The sequence below is a fragment of the Pinus tabuliformis genome, chromosome 5_2 (genome assembly GCF_031772625.1).
Source record: "Pinus tabuliformis cultivar Carrire ecotype Pingquan chromosome 5_2, CPIR1, whole genome shotgun sequence".
Classification (NCBI taxonomy): Eukaryota; Viridiplantae; Streptophyta; class Pinopsida; order Pinales; family Pinaceae; genus Pinus; species Pinus tabuliformis.
This window is the reverse complement of record NC_142306.1, coordinates 324,353,156-324,362,996: the sequence shown is the minus strand read 5'-3', so window position 1 is coordinate 324,362,996 and position 9,841 is coordinate 324,353,156. Positions and strand designations below refer to the sequence as shown.

General features: G+C 36.8%; 1 pseudogene; it reads left to right on the top strand.

The window, feature by feature from the left end:
* The first annotated feature begins 4,961 nt into the window (after window positions 1-4,961).
* Window positions 4,962-8,286, top strand: LOC149158813 (ribosomal RNA small subunit methyltransferase, mitochondrial pseudogene; annotated as a pseudogene).
* The last annotated feature ends 1,555 nt before the right edge of the window (window positions 8,287-9,841 follow it).

Sequence of the window (9,841 nt, the reverse complement as noted above, 5' to 3'; positions counted from 1 at the left end):
GATGTCAACCATCAACCTCATGGAAGTTGCAGAGGAATTTGTCAACCCAAAAGGCATGACTAGCCATTTGAAAAGGCCCTCCTTATATTTGAAGGTAGTCTTCCACACATTAGAGAGTTCGATTGGTACCTAGTGATAACCGAAATTCAAGTCAATCTTGCTGAAATATTTCCCCCCTTGAGCTGGTTTAGAAGGTCATCAATCTATGTGATTAGATACTTATTCTAGACAATGATATTGTTCAGCGCTCGATGGTTAATACATAATCTCCACATCTCATTGTTCTTCTTTACCAACACGATCGAGCTCCCACACAGTGATGAACTTGGCCTGATATGACCTTTCTGTAACAACTCTTGAATCTGCACTTTGATTTCATCGTTCTCTAGAACAGAGCATCAATAGATCAGTCCATTAGGTAGCGTCATGCGCTAGGTCAGATTGATGGAGTGCTTAACCTAACAGTGTAGAGGAACCCCTATGGGTGAGGTGAATATGTACCTATACTCCTCTGCAACCTTGTTCATATCTTGTTCTTATGTGGAGGAGCCTTGTGTGGAGGTCATGGCCACAATCTTCTTCTTGCCCTAAGGGTGAATCATAAGGAAAAAAAATTCCCGATTTTGGAAATGATCTTACTGCATATTTTCACAATGATCAAAGAAATGATGGTAAGCGATGCTACCTCCGGTATCCTATACAACTTATTGCCCAAAGTAATAATAACTGTGTGAGGACTAGATTTGTACACAACATGTTTCTTCCACACATATGGATGGCCTAATAAAACATCACAAAATTCAAGAGGAGAAACATCACATAATACCTCATCTGTGAATGACTTGATGCTATAGGGAAGGCAACGCTGTTGGCTGACACAAAGATCTCACCCTTGGTGAAGCCACCCGATGGTGTATGGCTACCGGTGTGGTGTTGTTGATATGCCAAACCACTTCATGACCTCTACTGAAATGAGCTTCTTTTGGCACCCTCTATTGACATTGAACTGTATTGAAGAACCATTCACCCACATTTGTGAGTTGAAGAGTCGCTCCCCCTCCTCTAGATCTTCGAGCACATCCTTCTAGAGCTTCGTGGTGGCAATGGTGGCACTAGGATCCAAATCATTAATTTGATTCCCTTTGTCATTTCCCTTGTCTATCTCTAACTTAGAGTCCTAACATGCATCTAATTCGAAAGCATTTAGCTTAACCACTAGTGACTACCTGGCTCGACACTCACTTGTGTTGTGACTAGGTCTCTTATGGAACTCACACCATTTTTCTATGTCCTTCATTTTCTTTGTGTTGTTGTTCTTTGCTTGTGACTTTAGAGGGTTGTCCTAGGTCGCCCTTCATTGTCTTTGTCCTTTTTTCTAAGGTTTGGGGGTGTCTTTCCCTTGCTTTAGATTCGCAGATCTAAAGTCTCGCTTCTTCTATTTAAATTTCTACTCGATCTTGACAACATATTGATAAGTGATGCCAAGAAAATAGATGTCCAGGAACTCCAGCTTGTCCTGGATGTGATTTTGTAGACATTCATGGTACTTGAGTACCAAATTCCACTCAAAATCCTTGATACCTAGCTTAGCGCGAAGGGTATGGAAAAAAATTGTGAACTCTAGCACATCTTGGTCCCTTCCCTACTGTAACATGGTCCATTTTATGTATTTATCTTCATAGAACCTGACAGGGTAATATTGTTCCTTGATGGCGTCTTAGAAAGAATTCCAAGTGGGTGCCACTGAAAACAGTGAGGATTCCCTCTCACCGTTTTATTCGTAATAGTTTCCCACTAGTCCTTGACATGTGGGGTGGCGCTGAGGAGTGAAAGAGTAATGTTTTCCTGATTGGAAAAGTCATGAACTGAAAAATATCCTTCCAACAGATTTAACCATCTATCTACGACATCTGCATCTATTTGTCCTTCAAATATGGGAATGTCAAAGTTAACTTGTACCTTAAAAGGAGTGGCGCCTCTAGAGTGGTTGTTGGAAGAAGACATGTCTCCTATGGGTAGCTACCGAAGGATCTAGGAAAATTTCTCCATCATCACATTCTTTTATCGCTTGAGGGCTTCCTCAAGCAATATTTTGAAAGTATCTCCTAACCCCTCATCTTTCTTTTCTTCCGTCATGGGAGGTAGTTGGGGTTTGCAAGGCTAGTCTTGCAAAGGTTCAACCAGTTCAAGCCCTAAGTCCTTATACCCTAATCTTGTTGGCGATATGCGAAGAAAAACTGAGAAAGAGCAGACCACTCTCATACCACTGATCTGCATTTCTACACGGATGCAAAAAATTATAGATATATACTTAAAAAAGGAGATGCAGCTGAAGTAAAACTTCATTTCATTAATCTCAAAGAACTGAAAAATTCTTACATACATAAATGGAAATAAGGTAGCTCGATTGATGGTATCTTATTTTTTAGAAGAGATGTGGTGGCTACATGCCTCTGAACTATGTACAATGAGGCTCAAAGGCCTATTTATTATTGAGAAATAATGGAAAACCCTAAACATCCAAAAACCTAACCCTAGCGGATGAAACACCAAACCTGTGGGCTCCGTTTGTGTAAATTGATACATCAACTTCCCGGGGTCATAACTTTGCTATAGGATCTTCATTTGGCTATATACCTCATTTTGATGATCTCAAAGAGGATGAGGAAAACAAAAATTTATGGGATATTTTTGGTCTCTCCATTTTCCCTAAAAATGTCTTATAGTCCCTCAAAATAGCTCGGTAAGTTTAGGACCCAAAAAAACTACCGAAAATAGTAAGTCATGCTACAATTAAGGAGACTAAAAAGAAACAACGATGGGGGTCCAAGTGAGATAGGTGGGTGGCCACCAATATCTACTTGTATTAGTATTCTCTTAAAATTTTGTTGCCTTGTTGTAAGCTTCCTCAATTGTGAATGTTTTACTAGTTTTATGTCCTTGTCTAATTATATTAGGCTAATTCTAGATAACAATGTAGCTCTGCACATATCAGGCTATAATGATGGCCAAGCTTCCTCATTTGATTTTGGGAGCTACCACTGAGAACCATTTCCTCCATTGAGCCTAATAGTTTATGTCTATCCAACCATTTATTACTTTGTGCTTACCATTATCTTTCACGTGGACCATGAGTTCTTCAATATCTTGTTTTCCATTTAGCTTAGAAAGTTGTTGCAATTTTCCACTTAGCTTAGAAATTTGTTGCAATGAATCCTGTCAAAATGAAGTTGATTTCCCATATTTTTTCTCCCGAAATATGTTGTTGGATAAGATGAAAACCTTGTTTGACTAAAATCCAAATTGAATAACCTACCCAATTGAAGGGAATTTGGAAGAACTATGAGAGACTATATTTTTTCTTTATTTGTGATTCCACATAAGCTTCCATAAATCCATTCCTCCTTGAAGCTAACACTACCATATTTTAAGCTCCCATAATAATAACTGGAATAGATGAGATCCCTTAAGGCTAAACCTCCTACTAGTTTACTCTTACATAATCTCTCTCAAAAAATTTAGACTTACATAATTTATCCCAAAAAATTAAATCCCATTTTCTATTTTGCTTAGATCTCCATAGAAAAGAACATTAGATGTTACAAAGTGAATTAAGAATGGAAAGGAAGCCATCCTCTTTTTTAATTTTTATTTTAAGTTGAGAAAACCTATCATAATGAAGCTCTCATTTATACTTACAATTTTTTTAGTAATTCATTCATATTAAATTTTCATTATTTAGAAATTGGAAAAAAAATTAACAACATTAATAAAATATACCATTTATTACTTAATAAAATAAAGAAGGATTGAGAATGTAAATGTAATGATACATTCTAGAGTTACTAAATAAGGTATCTTTGTAAGATTTTGTGAGTTTTAAGGTCACAAAACATTCTTATCCGTCGAGTTCATATTGCTTAGCTTTTATAGCTTTTATGAGTTGTTAGCTCTTATCCACCTAGTTGTTGTTAAGTGGTGTTCTTATCAACCAAACTTCCCCACTTGTATAAATACAACGCTTCATTGTAATAATATAAGAACAATTTATTTAGACATGGTATCAAAGTAGATATGGGCCTAACACCCTCGGGGGAGGGCCCAGGATCCTTGCTACGTCTTTGTCAATACATTGCACAATACAATGGCTATTTGTTGTTGATTCCCATATCCTCATCACTTATTAATTATTGCTTCAATTCAGACACATGATAGAGGCCATTTTTGCATTTTTAGAATCATTAAATGTTCATAGTTTTATTGATTTTCAAACCATGGACCAAGCCTTCAACAATTCGCGTATGTGTAGAGAAATATGGAACAATTTATCGGTCAAGAAATAAAATTTCTCGCAGCTGAGACCCTCTGCCTAGAGCAGTAGGCTATCAAGATATGAATTTGAATATAAGGATTTGAAGTCTTCAAATCCAAGGGCTTCCCCACAACATTCCTGGCTCTTCCATTATGAGGAGCTAGCAAGTGTCATGGTGAAGAAATAAGCCCACATCGATGCTTCTCCAACCTGTGCTATTCCCTTTCCTCTTGCTTAGATCTATGTATGCAATCCTCATAGCTCTTGGTTTTAGAAAAAAGATAGCTAAGATGGTAACAAATCATGTTCAAATCTCATCTTCAACAGAGGTCAAGTTGTTTCACATAGCTCCTTGACATTGGTAATCTTTGATATCATGTTTGTGACAAGCAGTTCAAGTTCTCCCACACTTAAGTCACCTTCTTTGCTGACTCCTCAATGAGTAAATTTTATTTTTCTATAATCTGAATATCTAATATTTTTGACTTCTTATTGCGATCGCACATCATTCTTAATTACATAATTTATAAGATGATTTATGATCCTTTCTTCAAACAACTAGGTTTTTTCCATTCCATATCTTTTCCAAAACTTTTTATTGCATTCTTTGTCTGAGAGTTGAGGACGTTGTCCAATCCAAAATTCGAAGATGGCAGTCACCATCAATGAACAAATAACCATGAACATAATCTCAGCATTAAATTTTGACAGAACCTTCACATTAATTCTTCTAATGGCGGATGTCTGGAAACGCTTCTCTGCTATAGAGGTGGTATGGCCATTAATAAATCTCTTCACCATTGTTCTCACCGATATGAATTTTTTTTTCCCTTTTGCAGTATCAAACTGATGTAGTAGAATAGTCTGCATCTCAGTACATTCAGAAATTTTTTCTTCTATGTATAAATGTGTATTATGAAAAGATATTAATTATTAATACTCATTTTGTAACTACTAATATCATTTTTCATTACTATATTATACCTGAAAATAAATCATTCGGAATCAAATGAAAATCATTATAAGGCTTCCTAATGAATGCGTAGCCGACTACATAAGAAAACATCAGTGAGAGTAGGGTGTACCTATTAGTGCAGAAAAATTAAACAACTGTGTGATTGATAAGTGATTTTAAATAATGTTAACAAAATATATCAAAAATCTTCCTGATCCAATCACATTACATGGCATGAAAATTTCTCTTTTACATAAGTTTAAAATTTTAAATTATTACTATATATAAAAGGGAGAAGGCAAAAAGAGTTAATTTTTGACATAGCACGTTTGTTCCAAAGTTTTACTCAAAGTGAGGCGAATGAAAATGACCGAAAGTGAAGATATTTCAAGAGGAAAATGCCAACATAGTTATATTTTCAATGGAAAACTTGGAGTAAATTTCTAAAAATAGTTTTTACACAAAAGCACATTACTAGCACTCATCTCTTACCAAAAGAAGCAGTTTTTCAAAATGATTATTTTTCACACTTACTAGTGATCACCAGGGATCAAAATTGAACACGTCAGAGCCCTTCAAAGGGTCTCTGGCAAAGTCAGAGAAGTAAGAAGAAAATTTTACCAGTCAAAAAAAATTAAAAATTGATTTTTGTCATTTAAAAAAAAAATTGGAATAATATCTTAAAATTTTTTAAGAAGTGCTGTCAAATTGTCAATTTTTTTTTAAATTTCATTTTTCCTGAAATTAGAATTTTAGGAATGAAAAAATTAGAATTTTAGGAATGTTGAATTTGTAAATTTCTTTTCATGTTAAAACTTAAGTCCCATTTTAGAAACTCCCATTTGAAAAACAACAGTTTCCTTTTGAGTTGTTTTTTCTAATTGTGCATATGATGCAAGTTCTTATTATGCCGTAAGGCGTTTCCCTCTGAAATCAACTCCCCTCTCTGCTTACCTGTCATCGTGTAAGCCACACGATTATATGTTAGACGATTGCAACAATTTCAGCCGTTGATCGTTGATTCAAAAGGGTTGCCCAAACGGTTTGGGCGTTTCATTTGGCAGATCGAATAGTTTCATCAGGGCAGCTGAACCGGGCTCTCTAGTGCTACATGCGTCCCACTAACCCTGTTGGCGGGCTTTTCTTGTACTGTCTGTGGGTGGAGTTGATTGATCCCAAGGCTGTACTGAGTAGGCAACACATTCTCACAAATCCCACATTCTCACAAATCCCGGTGTTCTCAAATCCATCGTTGAGAAAGCGGACATGAGAGAAAGCGATACCATCCTGGAAATCGGCCCGGGTACTGGAAATCTAACCCTAGAGTTGTTGCAGGCCGCCCACAGAGTCATCGCAGTCGAGATCGATCCCCGGATGATCGAAGTAGTTCAGAAACGCATAAAGGGGACCGAAATGGCTCAGAGATTGGAGGTGAGTTCCAATTTCCTTTGCATCTTGTTTTTACATTCATTCACCTTATTTACCTCATTAACAATATGTCAATTCCACATGGATTGTGACTCTTCATGCCCACCCCAAGTTTCAAATCCTCAGAGACATGTTTTCCCTTCATGAGCTGTTGCTTCTATGCACCTGTGTAAGCAGCGGCTCAGGCTCCGGCTCCATGTGGATGGGGCAAGGTGTAGGTCTTCTGCCACAATCACTAAGACATATGTTTTCGAATATCTGTTGTCAGCCTGCTATAGTTCGTTGTGATATTCACATAATGGAAATGGGCATGCTTTCTGCATGACCTGACTTCAGTTCATCGTGATAATCCCATAATGGAGAAGGGTGCGCTTGCTGCATTTGTAAACTGGAAACATCAACCAAAAAAAAATCCTACATTGACAACAATACTGAAGAAGGTTTATTTGTGAAATACCACATACATTAAAACTTTTTCAAATCTTTGCCAATCTGAAAACTGGGTTAAGGGTGAATTTCTCATGCCTATGCGATGAAAACTGGCTATGGGGTGAAGTCCTCATGCTTATGTGATAGCAGCCTTCTTTTCTTCAGTTACTACCTTTCTCCAATCTAATGATGCTTAGAAGTACCTGTGTGCTTTGGGAAGCCATAATCTTGTAACGTACTGCACTTTCTGTCTGGCAATGAAAAATGCCAATTTTGGCAATAAAACACTTCTTATTTTTGAAAATTTGATGTTGCAGATGGATTCCCTACCCCCTTATGTCCAATTGGGCACCTCAGTATTAAATTTATGCAATTCAAACCTGTAATTCCAAGATTCTGGCAAAATTTCTGCCAGATTTACAAGGAAAATGCACTGGAAAGAGATTCTGTTTACTGCAAGGTTAGCCTAAGCTATGTGCTTTGCAGGTTCCCTTGTGATGTCTTCTTAATTGTCTCTTGCAATTCCTTTTTTGTTCCTTGTGATTGTTGTCTTTGGTGATACCTTATTAATTTTTGGGATTACGATAAATCAAAGTTGCTCTTCTCTAATATGACTATCTCCTTTTTCTTTTCTGTTATGGACAGTTGGTGCGAGGGGACATACTACGAACAGACTTGCCAACTTTTGACATATGTGTAGCCAATATACCTTACCATATATCATCTCCGCTCATTTTCAAGCTTTTGTCCACCATGCCCAAGTTTCGAAGTGCCACCCTCATGCTTCAGAAGGAATTTGGCCACTGCCTCATGGCAAAGCCTGGTGATTCCCTTTTCAATCGCCTGGCTGTCAATGTGGATATTCTGGCCAGTACCAAGCTCCTTATGGATGTGAGCAAGAGGCATTTTACGCCATGCCCTAAAGTGGATTCCTCTGTTGTGAGAATCGAACCAAGGGCATGGCCTCCTCCAGTCGACTTGAGTGAATGGAATAGATTCACTCTGATGTGTTTCACCAGAAAGAATAAGACTCTCGGTGCAATCTTCCTGTTCATCAATTTTAATCTTGAAGGCATATATCCCTGCTATTGTTTATTTGCTCCCCAAGATTATCTTCTTTAAAGGCATTTAGAGCATGGATGGCAGCAATTTCTCAACAAACAGTATAGGTACATTTGCATTGTATGAGCAAATGGAGGAATTTTTCCTTTTTAGTTAAAAGGACGAATCATCTTCGGTTTTTCTTTGCAAGCAATACTTTAAGTAGACAGGCGTTTCAATATGAATTAGTTATGTTTTTTCGATCTCTTCATATTTATTTTCTTCAACATGTTTGAAACCTTTTCTTCTGGGAACTATTGTTTTTGCAAATATTTTACCTTGAATCAATTCGTCTCAGCATGCATTCAAGTTAGTTAGAATGGAATCACATAGGTTTCAGCAGTTTAGCCTAGTCGGTTGTCTCATTAGTCAGGACTTATGAGATGTATGTTAAAAGACTGAAACCTGCTTATGTTAAGGTGAATTTGTGCTGAAAACAGTTTTCAATACTCACGGATCAGACCTTGATCCGAAGAAACTTGTGGGTTAATGGAAACTCATGATCACAGATATAACTGAAAAAGGGAAAAGGAAACCCTCCTATTGAACGATTTCCTCTGCGAAGTTTTTCTCAAGCTCTTGTCAAATACAAGGCAAACTCTTACATTCCAGCTTAACAGAGTTCTTCGCAGAACTGAGGTTTTAAACATTTTGTTCGTAACTGACAGGAAAAATATCTTGAAGATGGATCACTTTCAGCTGCATAATTTTTTTAGTGTCTTGTACTCTAAAGTTGGAGTACGAGGGAAAATATTCCTTGCTCATTAAATAAAGCCTCATCTGTGACTCCGTCGGTAACAACCACTCTTTAGAAGGTAGGCCCCGATATAAATACCAACATTTTGAAAGAGAGTCTAAAATCGTGAAAGGCTCTAAAGGATCATAGTTCACAACGGTGACTTCCCCACAAAGATTAGTCTTGCACATTACACAAGACTTGATGGAAGGATTTTCTGCGTAATGAAAAAGGCAATATGGGAGATTCCAATCACGTTCCAAGGCATTTTTTAAAATGTGGATGTGACAAAAGGTTGTTGTGGAACGTGCTGTTTGTATATTTTAACTCACTAACACTTTACAACAATGAACTAACAATATTCATGATGAAAATAGCAATAGGGAAGATTTATCTGCATAATGAAAAAGACAATATGGGAGATTCCAATCATGTTCCAAGGCATTTTTTAAAATGTGGACGTGACAAAAGGTTGTTGTGGAAGGTGTTGTTTGTATATGGGAAATTTCTTGATCATTGTGTATAATCCTAATGTTGATAGATATGTCTACTAAGTGGTTCCAGTTAATGGGCCATTGATTTAAGCGGTCAATATATTTTTATTATTTATCAAAGTAATCTTGTGTTGTATTTGTGTTCTTCAATTTATGCCTTACGGCGTTTCCTTTGCAACATCTGATGCAAATGCTAGTTAATTATTATGTCACAATTACCTTTTGATACCATTACATTTGGCAGTTGTTCCCATTTCAAAAACAACAGTTTCTTTTCGAGTTGTTTTTTTTAATTGTGCATATGATAGAAGTTCTTATTAATTATTATGTCACAACTACCCCTTGATACCATTACATTTGGTAGTTTCAATTGAGAGCGACTAGAT